Here is a 16,770-nt window from a genome sequence, read left to right as displayed (position 1 = left end):
TATCTTCTCAGTCTAAGCATTTGGAAGCGTCAGAATAAGTTGGACCAAAGATGCTATTCAGCCCTGTTTGTAGCTGATCATGTGGAAGCTCCCAGAGAGTTGCCATGGTGAGTTCACATTCAGATACTGAAAAAGCTGGAGTCTCTTATCTGTAGGTGATCATCAAACAAGACAACAAACAAACAAACAAAAAAACAAAACAAAACAAAACCAACCAACCCCCCCAACACACACACACACAAAGAATGAAGTTTGTTTGGGGGCAGGCTTCCTCATTATTCCGCTGTTTCTTCTGGGCCCTCACCCATTGGGCAGTACCACACATACTCAGGACAAGTGTCCTGCAATGAATTCTCTGACCCATGTGACACTCTTTTCTAGAGATAATCTGACAGACATCCTCACTTGTTAATTTTCTAGCCTTTCAATCCAATCCAGTGACAACCAAGATGAGCCCGATTTAATCTAGTTTGTCCAGCACTACTTGCCCACTGTGCTGGTTTCGTTTAGTCAACTTGACTTAAGCCTAGACACATCTGAGCAGAGGACATCTCAGTTAAGGAATTGACTCCATCAGACTGGCCTGTGGCCATGGCTGTGGGGGTATTTCCATGGTGGTTAATTAATGTATGGGGACCCAGCCCCCGTACTCAGTGCCATCCTTGGGCAGGCCTGGACTCTACAAGGAAGTTAGCTGAGGAAGCCAGCAATTAGCTGTCCTCTGTGGTTCCTGCTGCAAGCTCCTTTCTTAGGGGGATGGTGGACTATCAATCACCCCAAAGCTGAAATAAGCCCTCTCTTCCCTGAGTTTTGGTGATAGTGTTTATCACAGCAACAGAAAGCAAATGATAATACTCACATCTTTTCCTTCATCACTTCATTTTCATGTGACTTTATTTGAGACCTTCTGTAATTTTTGTTCTGAAGAACATATTTTAGGAGACACCAGTTTAGACTTACCTCCCTCACTGTGATGAATGTTAAGCTGTTTTCAGTGCAGAGACATTACTCTCAACTTGAACTTCCCTCACATCTCTTGAATTCTTAGGCACCCCATCATCTTCCTCTGTTCTCACTTTAACCTCTCACCTTTCCTTTCATAAGATTTCCATGTGTTGACAGCAATGGACAAGTTTCCTTTCCTGGCTTGTTTTCCTTGAAATTTTGGAGTCTATCTATGTTCTACTAGCTCAAATGCCCTTGATGAGGTCTGCATGGGGGTAGAAACCTGATAAAAATAACCTGATAACACTGACAGTTTGAAATTATTTGCAAGCATTGTTTAATCCAACAGACATAGAGGAGTATGAATCTTCCCAGTGTACTGCCTCCCAGTAACTAACTGCAAGGCAATACATTCACTATTCAGATTCTCAGTTGGTAGAAATCCATAAAGAACAAGGCTGACTGAAGAGCAATAGTCACAGAGGTAATCAATGTCAAATTCAGTAGTGAATGTGGAGAAGATGTCAGCACTTTCCAGCATGCTGAACTTTTCCACATAGTAGCCACGCATGGTTCAACTGTATATAGACTGGAACTAACTGATGAGGGTATTTGATCTTCCATTCCCTTTCAAAATGAAAGGGGAAATGAAAACGTGCTTTTCTCTAGTGTTTGGGCTTGGTAGTGGGGAAATTACCTCACTGGGGATATAGTGTAAATGAGCATTCTGCACACAGAATGTGGGAAAAGAACTGTTGAGCTAAACACAGGTTCATGTGGCTCCATTATCTAAAATCGTCCTGGTAGAATGCTAAGGAATCCCAAGGAAGGAAAACATCCAGTGGAAAATTTAAGAGCATATTAGGCCAGGCAAATCAGACAGAACAGACAGCAGAGATTGAACTATTGCCAAGTACACTTCCCACCTCCAGACCACTGGTTTCCAATGACATCCAGCCTAAGCAGAGAAAAGGGCAGGAAATTCCAGTGGAAATAATTCATAAGATCTTTGAAGATAAGCAGGACACAAAACAGTCAGCTTCATATCAACCAAACAATAGATGGATATATCTTAGGATGTAGCCTAGAAAATTTCAATACAGTTCATCTAAAACATAGGATCCACAAATCATCAGTCAGTTTCTTAAGCCGGTGACACAAAATGAAAGGGGACATCCCGTTCCCAGGGGCCCAAATGTGAATGTAGGTATACATTTTTTATTGGTGTCAAACAAACACGTCATTTTACTTCTTTAGGCTTCAATTTCTATGTGAGTAAGGTAGTAAAGATGTACTAAATGTTGTGTGAAGTTCTTTCCATCTTGCATTGCATGATGTCATGGCTTGATTTTCCATTCCTTTTCTCTTTATTGAAAAGTAGTTACTTAAAACATCATGTATAGACTGACAGCTAAAACTCCTCTGGTGACCTTTGTATAAATGCACATTCTTACACTCTGTTTCTAGAAATACTGATTCAGTGTGTCTAAGGTGAGGTTCAAGAACTGTTATGTTTTTTAAGGTTCTCTGGATATGTCTCACTTTAGCAGATAGCCAGGCTGAGGAACCATCGAGCTAAGTTGCAGCAGCCAGGAACAAAATCAGCACTGCTCATTCACAGAAAAGCACTTTCATTTGCTTCAGTCAATAACAGGAAATCTGAAAGTCTGTTTGCTGAAACAAGATCATGGCAGGGTGGAGAGCTTGTTTCCACCTTGGTTCCATTTTTCTTATGAAGCAGCTCTGTCTCTTTGGGGTGTTTTCAGCCTTGAACTTTTAAAAGTCCCCTTGTCTCTTGTGTGTCTTTGGTGGAATGAAGTCATTCCTAAGCTTTCCTACAGCCTTCACATTGCTTGTCTCCTGCCCCACCCCCACCCCACATCACTTTTGGCAAGAATTGGATCATGTGCTCATTCATTCGAGTTACTGGAAGGGTTTGTTTGTTTGTTTGTTTCCAAGACCAGTGGTTCTGAGGCTTGGTTGTACATTAGCATTATCTAGGAAATTTTTCTTTTTACCTGTGACTATCTACACTGAACATCCAAATTTGTGATTTAATTGTCCTGGGGTGTGGCCAGGGCATTCAAAGTTCAAAAAGTTTCTGAGATAATTCTTACATATGGCCAAGCTTGAAAGCCACTGTCCTAGATTTAATCATCTAAGCATGGAATGCTGCTGAGGCGTCAACTACCGCGACCACTGAAATCCTCGAAAATCCCTTCAGCAAATGAGCATCAACCTTATATTGTGGTTACATTCACTGAGGAAGCATATAGACTTCCCAGGTAAGAGCAACCTGTCAGTTTTGATGACTCTTAAATTTGTATTTTCTATCACACCGTGACTATTCCTACATCTGGAGTCAGAGTAGAAAGGAAAAGAACTCACAGAGTAGCACTGTTGCTGACTCCACACCCCAGTACAACGCTAATGTACAACCAAGCCTCAGAACCGCTGGTCTTGGTAATAAATAAATACACCAACCTTCTCCAGTACCTTGCTTATGAATGAGCATAACCAATAACCATCTGTGTTGAAATGGTGTTAACTGTCATTTGCTGTAGTTGTAAGGGGGACAAATAGTAAATGTACGTAGATGTGACAAAAAATAGTCACATTGCAGTAAGGATAAGTTTAAATCCTAGTAAATTTTTATTTTTTCCGTGATATACCATAGGATCATTATAACAACATCATGACAGCCCATTCTGTGATATGAGCTGAAAAAAATGTTCTTGTAGGAAATCCCTACAACAATGCCTTGTTGATGAAATAGAAGGAGCTCTATAAGAAGTCAAAGAATGACACTGTAGGAAGAAAATCACTAGGCTTTTAAACATGGCCTTTGAATGGACAGCATCTTGATAGCTGCAACATTTTATCAACCTTGTTTTTAACTAATAGAAAATAATTCTGAGGTATTTGCATGCCCAAAGTCACTAAGTGGGTTTTCCTTAGCATTTGCTCAAGTTATGTGTGTTTTTTTCAGCTGGTTTTTTATGACTATATAAGGTCTCATAAGAGTAAGTCTTAGTGAATGTTTCTTGAGGCCATTACTTGGAAAAAACTTGGATGTGGCTTCATTCTAGACTATGGGAATAAAACTGTTGAAAATTCTCCTCTCAGATTAAAAAAGTTGATTTAAAAAGTTAGAATTCCACAGGAAGTGGTGGTTATAGCTTAACAGATAAAAAAAAAAGCTACCCATTGTGCTATTTCACATATTATAAAGTCCTTATATTAAACCTAGGGGGGTTCCTTAAAACTCAGAACCACAGGCTTAAAGGTTGTTACAGCCCATGTGAATGTTTGATGATGTTAGCCTAAAGAGTAGACACAGGCTGTCAAAAGACTTCACATAAATTCCTCAACTATCAGTCACTAGGATTTATTAAACATTTGTCACGTTGAGAAACCTTTATTCTTTTTATAATGTGGAAATAGCAACAAGAACTAAAACTCATGACTGGCAAAGAATATGATGTATTCTTTTTATAATATGGAAATAGCAACAAGAACTGAATATCCTGACTGGCAAAGAATATGATTTTCTCATCTCTTTATTCTTAAGTTATTTGTCAATAGTGTAATATTGTTTCCTCCCCATTCATTTTCTGTCTCATGCCCATTCCACAGGAAATAGATGTTAGTGGAGCATCAATGGTAAGCCAGGGTTGATTTCAGACTTGGTATTATGGACCCATAATGATTCTAGAATCAATATCAAGAACTTCTTGTCCCATTGAGGAAACAGTTAAGAAAAGACTTGGCAACAGCCTAGCATGCTACTCAGTGTTACATAGCTTGGTGCAGGATACATGGGAAACATCATTTTCAAGTACATCCAGGGACCTAGAGTAGGCATAGGAAAAGATGATTTTTGTAAGTATCATGCACACTACCCATTAGAATTAGTTAGGATAATCTTAGGTGAACATTGTGGTTATTTTTCAATAAGCTTAGTTTTCTTTCCTATAAACTAAAATTTTTCTGTATCAGTTTAAATTCTTGAGAAGTGTTTGGCATCACAAAAGCATTAAATGTGATTGTTCAAATTATAGATTTGTGTGTGTGGAATGTTAGGACTGTGTGAGACTTGCTGAGCTCACAAGTGTTCAGATAACTGGTAAAGCATTGTTTATGGGTGAATTTGTGAAGCTGTATCTGGAAGAAGATCCCTAACTGGGAAGCTAGTACATCAACAGTGTGCTCACCACTGAAACACAAGGACCCAAGTTTCATCCCCAGAACCAATGTAAAAAAGTTGAACCCAATGTCATATATTTGTAATCTCAGTGCTAGGGAAGTGGATACAGGAGAATCTCTGGGGCTCAGTGGCCAGCCAGTCTAGCAGATTTGCTGAGCCTCAGGTCAGTGAGAGACCCTGGACAAAAATATGGTTTCTGAGGTGTGACTTCCAAAGGTTGACCTTTGATGTCTACACACATCTCTCTCTGTTTCTGTCTCTCTATCTCTGTCTGTCTGTCTCTGTCTGTCTCTCTGTCTCTCTGTCTCTCTCTCTCACACACACACGCACGTGCACATGCACACACACACACACCTCTTACTGGATCTGCTACTCTAGAAAACCTAACTAATACTGAAGACTTTAAGGAGGCTGTAATGTCAGCCTAGGAAATAATTAGGCACAGTAAGAGGAGTTAGTTCAGTTATGAAGACACCTCATGAGTAGTACAGATATAAACAGCTGGATTTAAAAATTTGAGACAAGGTTCTCATCACAGAGTGTATGTGAGACACAATATTTTAGTGTGGAAGTGCCACCTTGAACATTGCCCAACAGGCTTTTGGGAGTTTCCTCACTTACTAATGTTTAAAGAATCAAATATAAGAACTCACCTATAATCTTACACTGGGGAGCCTGAGGCAGGAGGGGGCTATCCTGAGCTTCTTAATGAGGTCCTGTTTCATTGATCTCACTAGAATGTGCCTCCTAGAATTTGCAATCCTGGGAGTTGGACCTCCATAACTGAAGCCCAAACAACAAAAATAATGCCAACCCTCACACAGTTTGAAAGACATTACAGTTCAAAGATAAATGCCCTAACCGTGTAAAATCATAACAATTGGTTCTATAGAAACTTAGGTTATGATTGGATGGCATTTCAGTTTAACTAAAGATGTGACCTGTTGGAAATGCCAGTACCATGGTGATCAATGGCACAGGATTCTGAGGTCAATGCTTTATGCCCTTGAAGGGCTTCCTTTTCTGAAACTCCTCCCTTTCTGCTTCCCCTGGAGCATTAAATGTACCATCTCCTCAGTGCAGGTGTTGGCTGACTATCATGAAAAATGCAAACAGTGTGCCTACAGATTAATAGTTATAATAGGAGGTACCTGGATATGGTCCCTGGAAATCAAGATTATCTGTAACAATGGATGATACACACTGGGATTTGGGTGAGGAAAATTCTTTTAAGTATGAGGTGTGAAAGCAGATGACATTGTAATCCCTTAAACCAGGTAAGTATAAAGATGTTATAATAGCTAAGAAGTCCTGGTCCCTCCAGGATATTCAGTGATGCCATACAGAAATTATTACTCTGCCCCTGATTTAGTGCATGTGGGATCTATTTTAAACCTTGACCTTGATTATAAAAGAGTGAGTTTAATGGGCAACTTACCTAATCCTTTCCCATCATCTCATAGTCCAATGTTAAAATAACTTTGCACTTATAGTATAAACCATGAAATAACCATTCATTCCATATGCTGGATTTGTTTTACATTTAAAAAGAATCTCTATTCAGGAGTGAGCTTGACCTCTAACTATACTTTCTCACATTGGGCTCTTTGGTTTAGTAATTAAATTCTTCTGTGAGTTGGCTCATTCTCATTTTATGATTCTTTGAAAAATAATCACAATTATCAGAATCTTGAATGTTTATAAAAACTAACTCTAAAGCCACCTTGACCTGGCGTTTCCTTCATGACAAGATTTTAAAATATGAATTCAATTTAATTTTGATAAAAGGATATACGTTTTCTCCCTCAGGAAGCTTTTTTTCAAATTTATGGTCATATATTTGAAATTTTATGAGTTTTCAAGTTTATGGGCATATATTCACTCCAAGGAATCTTTTATTTTGATTTTTAAAGGCTATTTATTTATTTTTTTTAAGGAAGGGTATCATTACATGGCCCCTATGGGGGTCAAACTTGTGATCCTCCTGCCTCAGTCTCTCAAGCACTGGAACTGAAGGGGTGCATCACCATGACTGACTCATCTGTTATTTTCTTAAATCTCCTGGGTTTTTACTCCTTTTTAATTTGAATTCTTTTGTTGGCTATATTTAATTTTATCTGAATTTATGATATTTTTCAATGTTATCTTTTTTGGTGCTTTTATTTTTATTTTCTTCTTCTTTGTTTAATTGAAAATAGATTTTCATACAATAGCTTCTGATTATGGTTCCCCTACTGGAGCTCCTCCCAGATCCTCCACACTTCCCCACCCACCAAAATACACACCCTTGCTTACTCTCCCTGATTAGAAAACAAAAAGTACCTAAAATAATAAGATGAAATAAAACCAAACAAATCAGAAGAAGACAGAAAAACAAACAGGAAAAAAAAAAAAAAGAACCAAAGAATCACAAGCCACACACACACAGATTACAGACACAAATTCACAGACAGAATCCCACAAAAACATGCAACCGGGAAACACAATGCATATAAGCGAAAAAGACCTGTAAGATTAAAAAAAAATGTCTAGACAAAAACCATTATGAGACAAAAGCACCTCTACAAATACCATTGAGTTTATTTTGTGTTGGCCCTCTACTGCTGGAATGGGGTCTGCCCTTACTAAGTAAGTGTGTTTGTTTACCCAGTGAGACTCTGTAGAAGCAAAGTTAACACAGTTGTCTCTATTCCATGGCGTCAGGATAAATATTCCCACAGAAAACCTATGTTTTCCCCAACCAGGGCTCTTTCTTGACTTCAGTGAGCAATTTTTGCTAGGGCAGTTTTTGCTATATTCATTCATTATGTGGATATAGTTGAATAAATATAAGCTACATAGTTGAGCAATATTTTTCCTGGAGATTGCACCAAGGGCTAGTAACTCTGAGTCTGTCATCTAGAGCTTGAGTTTCCTAAAGCAAGAATCCCCCTTTCTCCACATCATGCAAGGGTTCCACAGGAGCCATCTCACTGCCATAAACCTAGGTATGCTGATGGCACAGTTATTAAAAGTGCTACAATATGAACAGTCTATGAGGAGATGACAAGGGTTTTTCAAATAAAATGTTGTTATTAATTCTTTGAGAATTTCATACATGTATACAGTGCATTTTGCTCATATTCACCCTGACTCCTCCTGGATCCAATCTTCCCCACCCCCAACATCATGACTTGTTTTTTAATTTTAGTTTTTTTTTTTTAATGTGCTGAGTATATCTACATGTGTGTGGGCCCATTTGGTAGGTGATACGTGTTTTTGAACCTGTGCATCAGAAACCAGGAGCCAAGGAAAAAGACCACACATATTCCTTATTGTATCACACAAGTACTTGGAGATTTATCTTGTCTTTATAATTTTTTTCCTAGAGGATTTTCATGGTGGTGAAAGAAAATACTGTAAATGATTCTAATCATGCAAATTTGTTGAGAATTCTTGACTTGGAATGTGATTGACTTTGGTCAATGTTCCATTGGACATGTGTAGAGTTTGTGTTCTGCAGTTGTTGGCTGTAAATGTTCTGTAGGCATCAGTGAGGTCAGCTTTCTACCAGCTTCTCCTGCTGTCACTGGGTTTTGTGTGGAAGGAGAATTTGTCATGTTTATGATTATTATAGCAGTCAGCCGTTTATGAGTAACATTTAACAATGACTGGAAAGAAAAGAGGCTCAGATATGTAGTCTGTGAACTGCTATGGAACAAATATTTCTAATAGTAGTTTATTTAATAGAAAATGATTTGAAGATAATCAACTTGCAAAATCCATGGAAGTTTCAGATTGATTTTTGTAAGACTTCCTAGCTTGGCTGTATGTGGGTAAGACACTAGGACTATGTGATTTGCCCAGTGTTGTAACTTAGGTTAGTCCCCACCTTCCTGTGTTTCAAATCTTTTGGTCAGTACTCACTTTCCTTCATGGACTTATTTACGTTCTTTTGTTCTTAGCTCCAGATGATTCTTAATTTATTTCATTCTCTCCCACTTATTTGTGTGTGTGTATATGCATGTATGCAAGTGTGTCTGTCTCTGTGTATGTGTGTGTATGTCTGTGTGTCACATCCATATACAGACCTCATATCATGAGCTGCTTGTACCTAGAAGAAGTCAGGCTATTTTACACTCCCTGTGAGAGAGAGAGGTTGAATAGGGGTCTCCCTCACAAGTTGCATTGGATTTGTATTACTGGACTTCAGTATAAGATTTTGCTGGAAGTCCAGTTTCACAGTTGTTAAAAACTTACAGCTCCTTCTTTCCATTTTGCATGGCATTACTAGATTCTGAGAAATGCAGCTCCTAGTAGACACTGGAGAATGTTAAAGTAAAACACAGTTCTTCAACTAGGTCTGCATTTATTTAGCTTTTGTATTCCCACTTGCACTGACTACATGCTGCCATCCAGCATTAAGGCAGGGTGAGCTAATGAATACGGCATGGTGCCTATGGTAAAAAATACTACGGAGCCCTTGGCATGCTTGAACATTTTGTATGATTTCCACTGGCAATTTTCTTCCTGGCAATTTTCAGCTGAGAAGCAGTTTGACTATCTCACTTTTCTCTTCCCTTCTTGGTAGTCCTGATTAAACACAGAACTCATTGAAGGGAAGATAATATGAAAGGAGACTATTTCTGAAGAGAAAGGGTAACTCCACAAAGAGCTTCCTAGAAAGTGGCCAGCTGAAGGAGCGTCCTGCACCATAGGAAGCCACTTTCCCTCAGATCCAAATCTCAATACCAACCTTAGAAGACCTGGAGGTCTGTATAGACAGGCAGTGACGAGGAGGTCATGTGGTTGGGTTTACAACCAATGAAAAGGCAGAATAGGAAGTCAATAAAAAGGTAGACACACAGGAAATAGGCCTCTTTGCTGAGGGGAAGGACAGCAGTGGCAGTTAAGGGTAAGAAAGGCAGTTTTAAGTCTCAGCTCTCAGCTATTGCTCTGACCTCTTGGGTTTTTAACTCTGCAATTAGCTCTGTGTTTTTTATTTAATAAGACTGTTCATCTACAGTCTTTTTTCTCCAACTTGCTACATGGCTACTTTTACAAATTATGAGTCTTCTGTTAAACTCCTACTTTAATTTTAAAAGGTCTTATTTTGTTTTTAATTTGTGTGCATGTGGATTTGTCTCTGTGTGTGTCACATATATGCTGTTGGAGTCCTTGGACCTGGAGTTACATACAGCTGTGAGCTGCCTGGTGTGGATGCTGGAAACCAAACCTGGGTTCCCTACAAGAGGAGGAAATGCTCTTAGCCACTGAACCATCTCTCCAGGTCCTTCTTAAAATATATATATTGCCAGAGCTGAGGACCAAACCCAGGGCCTTGTGCTTGCTAGGCAAGCGCTCTACCACTGAGCTAAATCCCCCACCCCACAATATATTTTTTAATACCTAGTTCTTATGTTATAGAATTTATAGTGTTATATTTTTCTTTCTCCAATGCTTTGGATAGCTCGTATGCTGTTTATACAGAAATGTAAGCATCAATGTATTCGTGAATCATAGTAAAGAAAGCTACACAGCAAAGCCAGGCCCACTTGGGGAAAGAATAACATACATGTGTCTGTGAGTCTAGAAAACTCCAGTTTTGATGAATTTGTGCTTGCTAAGAAGAGGAGAGAAATGGAAAACTACCACCATCTGCAAAATGGGAAGCTGTTTTCTGTTTTTCAGTATTGACAATGATGAGCCCACCCACCCAACATAGCATGTTAGGTTCTGAAGCAAAAACTTGGTGTTACATCATTGCCTCCTCTCTCACCCTTCTTCCAACATTGCCTTAGCCAGCTGTCTCCAGAGAAGCAGAACCAATAAGATAGGTGATATATGATTTCATATAGGGAACATGTACATACACGTATATGCACAGAGACCGAAAAAAATCCCTATTTGCAATCAGCAAGCTAGTTACCCAGGAAATATGATATAGTTCCACCCTCAGTCCAAAGGCTTGAGAACCACGTGAACTGACTGAGGTAAGCACTAGTGTGAGTATAGGAGACAGTTCCAGCAGTTAAACAGATGGGGAATTTTCTCTTCTTCCACCTTTTTGTTCTATTTATTTCTTCAATAGATTGGATAAGGCCTACTCACATTTGGGAGGACAATCTGCTTCATTCTGTCTACCCATTCAAATGCTAATTTCATTCAAAGTATTCTAACAGACACACTCAGAAATAATGTTAACCAAATATCAGGGGACTCCATGTCCTAGGCAAGTTGGCACATCCACTAACCATTACAATTGTCATACACCAAGACCTGTGCACTCTGCCTCCAAAGATCTCTCTCTACTCCATTGGTTCTTCTCTGTGGTGACTCCTCTTTTTATCAGTGTAATATGACAATCTCTCTCTGTCTCTGTCTCTATCTCTCCCTCTGTGTGTCTCTCTTTGTCTCTGTCCCTGTGTTTGTCTCTGTCTCTACATGTCTTTGGGTCTCACTCTCTGTCTCTGTCTCTCTGTCATTCTCTGTCTCTCTGTCATTCTCTGTCTCTCTCTGTCTCTGTCTCTGCCTCTCTGTCTCTCTCTGTTTCTCTCTCTTTCTCTCTGTCTCTGTCTCTCTCTCTTTCTCTCTCTCTCTCTCTCTCTCTCTCTCTCTCTATATATATATATATATATATATATATATATATATATATATATATATATATATTCCTAAACCACATCTTTGCCTTTACTTTATCATTTTCTAATATAAGTGGTATGATGTGGGGGATGGTTTCTTTAAGATTCATAAGACTTGAATTAGAACTCATGAAAGTCATTCAACCTTTCCCTGACTCCAGATTTTGTTAAAGAACCTTTGTGAAAGTGTACTATAAACTAAGGAACTACACAAATACAAGACGGATATATTGACCCCCTTCTATGAAGTCTTGCAGAGTCAGCACCAGGGCATGGCATTGTGCCATGGCTGTCTCTGCCATTGATTGCCACCACTTCCTCATCATGACCTCATCAAGGTGAGTGAACTTCCAGCACTGATGAAGACACAAACAGGATTTGACTGTCCTGTACCCAGAAGTAACATGTTTTCTGAGGGAGCAGGTGGAGAGCACAGGGAATAAAGTAGAAACTGCTATTCAGAAAGCTAAAATGGAGGAAAATATTAAGGGGGGAAAAACAGACAAAAGATGGAAAAACACAGAAATGAAGGAACCACCAAGTGAGGAAACCGATCTAGAGGTTGACAGTGAAGGAGTAATTGAAGCAAACACTAGCGCCTCTCAAGAGAGGAGAGATGAAAATGTAGAGGTAACCTAGGAGAGACAGAGCAAGCAAATGAAAGGAAGGAGTCACCACTGAAGACCTAAGTGATGGGAACTGCAGAAAGACACCGAGTTGTTCATAGACACTTGTTCATCACACCAAATCCCTGCCTGGCAAATCTCTAGACCATCAGAGCCAGTGTCTTTGTGAATTTACAGAAGCCAAATGCTGCTGTTCAGGATAGTGACAGAACCATTGAAATGTATCCTGCTGTAGCTCAGCCTTCACAGTGAGGGAAAGCACAGCCTCTGGGCCACTGGGAAGAAGTAGCCTGTGATCTTGCCCATGCCTGTAAACTGGATTATAGAAGGATGCTAAGGCAAGACTGAGAGGCTTCAACAAAGGGCTCAGAAAACTGCTGAGGACTGGGCAAGTGTGAACGACAGCAGAAAGAACTAGAGATGAAAGAGCAGAGAGGGTCTAAGGAAGGTTGAGTAGAGCAGGAAAAAAGAAAGGAAAAAACCCCGCTGCAGTCAGAAGTTCAGTGTGGCTTTTTTCTAGATATCCTTCCAGGGGGATGCTTGGAGTGAGGGGGCTGGGACAAGCCTGAAATTGCAGGACTGCCTGGACTCCTTGGAACTCTCAGTCATCCAGAGGTTCTTGCAGCTGTGAAAGATCTGGAAGTTATGATGGCCTTCCAGGATGTAGTCCAGAAACCAGCAACTATGTCAAAATATCAGAACAACCCAAAGGTCATAAATCTCATGAGTTATTTGTCAGCCAAATTTGGAGGTCAAGCATAATGCTTATGGGACAAAGCCCTTGCTAAAGCAAATGCAACTTAAATCACCGCATGGATGTTGCAACGAAACAAACCAGGGTACCACTGACATGGTTGCTGGGAAAGCTGGCACGTTTTGAAGACAATCCCTGCCTTCGGCACCAAATGCGGTTTTACAACAGTTTGCCACTAGGTAGTGTCCATTCAGACCATGTTTTCCTACTATGAATGACAAACTTTGAATATCTTTTCACCTTAAAATACTTAAAACAAATTTAAAGAGTGTTAATTCCTACACTTTTCTTTAGTGACCCTTTTAGGTTTTCCTTGAATTACTGTGCAAGGAAGATGAATTTGGATGATTTACTGTTGTCCCGTGAAGAAAAAATTTCCTAGTGGGAAGCAAGTGAACTCCCAGAAGCTGATGGAGTTTGAGTTAGATACGCAGTTCCTGAAGCACTTTGATCTGTCTTGAATTTTTTTTTATTTTTAAGAATGATTTATCTCAGTGGTGGATACTGGCATCTCTGTATGACTTGGGTAAGATGGGAGGTACTTGGCAGGGCAGCAGCACTCTTGCTAGGTCTTATTTGACAGAGCCCTTACCCTGTGCTGAGGGCTGGCTTATTTGTTGCAGGGGAGTTGGATTACCTAGCTCTGTTACTGTCCAGTATTTCAAATAAATGTTTCATATAATTTCCACAATGAAGAAAGAGAAAAGTGACATATTGCTGCATGTAGGCTACTGTTTTATTCTCTAAAATCAAGCCTGAGAGCTCTTAGACATGTCTTTGAACACAGAATTTGAGTCTTCACATGCTTTCTTTCAGAGTTAGGGACAGTCATCAAATCATCTTGGGAAAGGCATCATGGGTGACAGTTTAGATTTTCCTTATTGCTTGAAGAAGAAAGGACATAACAAATATGCCAAAAGCATTGATCTTGTAGCCATTTTATTGAAGACATTATAGTCTGGGAAAGAGTGGTCCATGGGGTTGAAAAGATGGAGTTGGAAGAAGACTTCCCAGCTCAGTCATGTCTTTGACTGTGTGATTTGATTCAGTCCACTAACTTTTATAATTTTCAGCTTTAAAGTACTTTTAAAAGATGGATGCCATATCCTTTTGGTTGTACTGAAGATGAAATAAAACTATGGATGTATAACATTACCAATATCAATCCAAAAATCAGCTATATAAACAACACATATTTACTTTTGGTATCTCAGTTTTATTTGTTGGAATCTGCACCACCTCACCTATGGTGAAAATTCACCTCAGTGCTTGGCAAATTCCCCTCTGCTCTCAGTGTTCTCCAGTATCCAAGGCCAGCCTATGTAGGAGCCGCATTTTAGAAATTTATAATAAACATGCATTTCATTTTAATAATATACTTTGTTTAACTCAATATACATAAATGGTATAAGTTGGGCATATAAACAATAGGAAATATTGAGGCATGTTCTACTAATTGTTTTTTGTAAATTGTTGGAGCCTAGTGTATATTTTGAATGGAGAGCACATTTCACTTCAAGCTAGTTATTTTTCAGGAGTTCAGTAATACATGGGGCTCATGTCTGGTACATGAGGAGGGCAGAGCCAGGCTCTTAGACAATAGAAAATTGAAAGTGAGAGAAAGGAGATGTAGGATCACACTGGTTGCTGCTGAGACTATCTCCCCAATTCTTCCTAACCACTTTTCTCTGTTTGCTTTGACTTTTTAATTTAGATAGATAACAAAGACTATTATCTCAATGCACACAAACTTGAGTGCCCTGTGTTATTATACAAAGGTGACTGACTAGTAAATGTCAAAATTCTTATTTTAACTATTATGTTATATAATGATTAATTATGATATGATAATGACATTTTGCTGTTTTATCTTTTATTTCAGATTTATTTCCTCACAAATATATTCCTCTGGATCTAACTATATGGCTTTTGAAAATAAATTAGCAAAAAGCTTTAGTTTAGAATGACTCTGCCAGACTAGACTTTCTTGTTTCAGAAGAAACAACTAGAAAAATAAACAATTTTATTTATGTAATAAGTCACTGCTAGTTATAAAAGTAAAAACATTGAAATCCAGCATCCTTCCACCTTCTTTCCCAGGGTTATTTTATTGTCTTAAATAAATGAAAGAATAGAATAGACTCCGTTTGATCACAGAAAACTAGGTCTTACATCATATTACTCATTGATAGCATTGTTTTGCCCACATTACCTTTGTGATCTCTGAGTCAAAGGAGAGGAAATGAAATGAATTAATTTTATATAAAGCTATTAGAAGTCCATAGAGGGATGCGCTGTGTGTGAGGAGCCCAGTAGTATCCAAATGACTCTCATATGTATCTTTTAAGAGTGCTACATGATGGTAAGAAGTATTAATAAACTCCCCCACCTCATAAGTAAACCAAGGCTCAAGGACAATAAACTGGAAACCAGAGAACACACAGTAAATGGAGGCATTCATTATCAAATTCGGATTCCCAAACTCACCACCCTTAGGCTCCACATACTTGCTGAACTTTAAATCTAAGAAAAAGACAGCATTTTCCTAACTCAACACACCTGGAGGCTTGAATAGCAGATACCTATACTTTACAGATATTTATTAAATTGTCCATTGGTAAGTGCAACCCATTTGCTAGATATACTCTCTCATATCACAGCCTTGTAGACAACACTTGCATTTATAGTCCAAAGCCACCCACATTAACCTCTTTATACAATGACATATAAACAGCAAGAAAGGCAAACTGCAGACATTTGCAAGAACATGGATGAGTCACTCAAATACAAGTTGAAAGAAGCTGACAGAAAAATAATGAAAGCTGTATGGTTTTATTTATTCAGAAATAAAACCCAATTATTTTGTTTAGGGGACTCCATTTAGATGAGAAAACAGTAAAGAAAAGCACAGACTAGAACACCTAAGAAATCATGGTGTGATTTCCTTCATCGGGGAAAGAGGAAGTCAATAGTGTGAAAAGGTTTAAGGGGACAGATGTCTATGAGGTGGAGATTTCCTATCTCTTGACAGGTGTACTATTTACATAGTCAACTGCTTTATAGTAGCTTATCAAGTTGATGTTTCTAAGAGTTTAGCAATGAGGATGTTTGAAAAGTCCACAAACTTTACAGTTGTTGGACAGTGAATTCTATGATGGTGGTGATGTCAGTATTTACACAGTGGTAAATGACCTGAAAGTACAAATTTGGTTTCTCCACTGTGGTCACATTGGAGGATCTCTCACCAATTCCATCAAGGGAACTATTGACGATACAAATTCTCACGAGTCCTCCATCCTAGACACTCACTCACTCACTCACTCACTCACTCACTCACTCAACAGTACTTATTCAGTGCCTGCTGTGTGCCAGGAATTGTAGGTGTTGAGCAACTTGGCATACATCTGCTCTCCTAGAGCTTTCAGTTTAACAGAGCCTCAGAAAGACCCAGAAGCCATATAGAGCCCATGATTATTAATATGAAGTTAAGTATTTCCTAAAATACTTCTCAGTCCATACTTACAGGAAGATATACATGAATGAATTTAGAATTTTGAGGACATGGAAGAAAATTAGTTGCTATTGATTCACAGAAAATCCAAATTATTTTTATAT

General features: G+C 38.9%; 1 pseudogene; it reads left to right on the top strand.

The window, feature by feature from the left end:
* The first annotated feature begins 9,581 nt into the window (after positions 1 to 9,581).
* The window catches only part of LOC118577920, a 59,271-nt pseudogene continuing 52,082 nt past the window's right edge, over positions 9,582 to 16,770 (top strand).

Source organism: Onychomys torridus, chromosome 2 (genome assembly GCF_903995425.1).
Source record: "Onychomys torridus chromosome 2, mOncTor1.1, whole genome shotgun sequence".
Taxonomy (NCBI): Eukaryota; Metazoa; Chordata; class Mammalia; order Rodentia; family Cricetidae; genus Onychomys; species Onychomys torridus.
This window is presented reverse-complemented; position numbering and strand designations above follow the sequence as displayed.